This window comes from Montipora foliosa, chromosome 14 (assembly GCF_036669935.1).
Source record: "Montipora foliosa isolate CH-2021 chromosome 14, ASM3666993v2, whole genome shotgun sequence".
NCBI classification, from domain to species: domain Eukaryota; kingdom Metazoa; phylum Cnidaria; class Anthozoa; order Scleractinia; family Acroporidae; genus Montipora; species Montipora foliosa.
This window is the reverse complement of record NC_090882.1, coordinates 22,552,705-22,555,900: the sequence shown is the minus strand read 5'-3', so window position 1 is coordinate 22,555,900 and position 3,196 is coordinate 22,552,705. Positions and strand designations below refer to the sequence as shown.

General features: G+C 39.8%; 1 pseudogene; it reads right to left on the bottom strand.

Annotated features, from left to right (window-relative positions):
- Window positions 1-777: 777 nt before the first annotated feature.
- On the bottom strand, window positions 778-2,815 carry LOC137984256 (uncharacterized; annotated as a pseudogene).
- Window positions 2,816-3,196: the final 381 nt, after the last annotated feature.

Sequence of the window (3,196 nt, the reverse complement as noted above, 5' to 3'; positions counted from 1 at the left end):
AACCGGCGAAAGTAGACCTTAGTAAGTACTCTTGGTATCCAAAAAGAAAACTGTGGGTAACCATGCATTTTTGAGAGATAATTAAGCTTCAATTTTAGAAAGAACGCCATACATTGCTTTGTATTTTAAAGCTTTTTACAAATATTATTTGTGAATTATCTTTGAAAAATGAGCGGTTACCCTCAATTTTCTCTTTGGATTTCAGTAACACTTGTTAAGATCTACACTTCCCGCATAATCATAAACCAGGAAAAAAAAACCTTTGAATTAGTAGGCTCCGTCCTTAAGTGGCTTCCAGTATCCAGTCAGCTTTACTATCGAAATGCTATCTTGGCTCGCTCACCTGAGCACTATTGTCACCAAACGTTCTGATGTAAATAGATACGCAACCAGGAGTTCCCAACTGTTAAATGTCCCTCTTTTTAAAACTGCCTCTGGACAGAGAACCTTTTATTACTGAAATGTCAGCATCTGGAATTCCTTGGAATCGAATTCAAAATTTTGTAGTAACGAAACAATCTTTAAGAAGCGTTTAAGGAACAAACTTCTAAGGGTTTTTTCTGGGAGTAATTGATATAGTCAAGTGAAACTATGATCTTCGCAGTTATGAATGCAATTTTTACAATTGCGTAGAGAAGCCTGAAAATTGCGTTCATAACTGCGAAGATCATAGCTTCACTTGATTTCATATCCGCAGTTCATATGATTCATTTCATATACCATTTCATCATTAATTAATATAGTGATGAGTAGTTACGTAATTGATATAGTGACGAGTAGTTATTTTCGTTTTTTATTTTTTAATCTTGTAGATAATTCAAATAACTATGTAAATTATTATTTTATAACTGTTATTGTTCCTGAAAAGCCCCATGCCAGGAGACACCAGTCCATAGTTCCTCTTGCAGCTGAAACAATCCAAAGACTGTACCTATACGGATGACAGCATGGATTCATTACCCGATGTGAAGACAGCAGTGGAATTGTACAACCAGCTGTCGCAGCTGTGGACCTCTGCAGGGAATGTACCCTAGAAAGTGGTTGTCAAACAAGCCAGAGGTATTGCAGTTTATTCCATCGTCGGACTGTAGTTCTTGCTGTGGTGTCAGGGCAGCACCTTTGTAAGGTCCCTGAAGATATACCCTAAAAGGGTAAGTTGGGTCGCCGGAAAGACAGAGGGGTTGACCATTTTGTGATATGGAATGAACCTCTAACATTGGCAGCAACCAAACATTGCCAACATACCACTATCATGTCATCGACCTTCGACTGGACCGTACAGGTTCACAATAAGTCCATTTGCAGCAACAAAACTCTGGAATTTAATGAAATGAACCCTTTTGTGTCCATTATATAGCACTCACTGGTGAACTCCTGGGTGCGGTTGTTGAAAAGCCGATTAACGCTACTCCCAGATTAAAAATTAAAAAAGAGTTTATTTCACTAATCCCAAATGCTGTTCAACGCTGATATTTAGCAAAGTTTTAAATAAGAAGAAGTTAATCTTGAAAAACAGAAATAGGCAAAAGAAACTGAAGTGTTATCGCAAAGGTACAACACACACGAGATGGCGGATGTACAGAACACGAGCCAAGTGAAACCGCTGACCTGATGCTACAAAAACGTTCACCAAAAAGTTTACTCTAATCGACACTGGTCGCACGGTACCGTCTACGAATCCCCAGCAGTTTTCAAGTGCAGCTCCCTTTCGATGAACCGCATCTGCCAACGTGACTAGATCTGCTGGTGATAGACATGGCTGGTTTAACTCAGTCAGTTAATGACCATGTTGCGCAGATTAAACCGATCATTTCGTTCCCAACCATGCTGATCTGCGGGACAGCACTTCCAAATCTTGATACCAAATCTTCGTATCTACATAGATATGCAAATCGTCTTAAAAACATACTGAGAGCTTCATCACTGTAAACGTAAAAACGGTTTTCACAAATGATTTTTTCAGGGGGATTTAACACTTCGAGAAGAGTTAAGATATCGTGGTTGTGAAACCGAAATTTGCTCTTGCATTCGGCGTCTGTCAAGGTATCGAGATCGAATTTGTCGTATCTCCAGTAAGGTATGTCGAGGTTCTTTGATGAATTCAAGTCGTACAGGAGAAGCAGTTCTTCATCGTCTATGAGAGTCATGTCGTTTGCTATCGTAAGTGGTGCCTCTTGCATCTCTAAAGGAGGCCATTTTCGGACTTAAACACACAAAATCCCCTCCGGATTTACGTTTTTCCCCCGTATGTCGGTATTAACATCGATTGTCGAGGAAGTTCTCCGCTGTCTGTAGGTTCACATCATTTGCTGTTAAAAAACTGCTTTTTTAGTCACTGAAAGTTCCGATTTTGCTGCACATTAAGCACTTAAAAGTTGTAGCTAGACTGGCGATGCATTGTGTTGCGAAAGGTTTGTTTACAGAGTTTTGAAGCAAGCAGCTGTGCACAATCTTCCTGTCGGTGTACGTTGGATCAGTGGCTTGATCTGATCGGCTGATGAGTTGAGAAACTAAATATTTTGAGCAAGAGCCGATTTGGCTGGCCAAACTAACCTTCTTCAGGTACAATGAGAGTTTACATAATAATAATAATAATAATAATAATAATAATAATAATAATAATAATAATAATAATAATAATAATAATTAGAAGAAGAATAATACATTGGATTGCCTCTATGTACATATATATTGCTTCTGTGGTCACTCGGGTTTGTGGTCTGTGGTCAACATCAATTTACAATATATAAGTGCATAGAAGAAATCCAATATAAACTTTCATTGTACCTGAAGAAGGCTGGTCTGGCCAGCCGAAATATACTCACCACTAAAATCAACTCTTTGTTTACAAAACGGCAACGTCATAGCTCGCGTGCTCGACCTAGTCCTCTCGCGAACACAAGTTGCCGTCCTCCTTGGCCTCCTGTTGCGTAAGGTCTCTATCGTCTGACAACGGCACTAATTTTGATGGTTGCACTAATGAACTGAGAGAATTGAGAGCTTTAGACCGTAAAAAGATTCAGAACGTCATGAGTAGTCATGGGGTGCAGTAGCACTTAACCCCCCCCCCCCCCCCCTTCCTTCCTCTTGCCCCACACTTTAGCGGGGTACATGAAATCATGATCAGGTCTGCGAAGAAAGCTAATTAGCTAATTATGCCATCCTGATGCTTTGCGGATATTACAGACGAGGAACT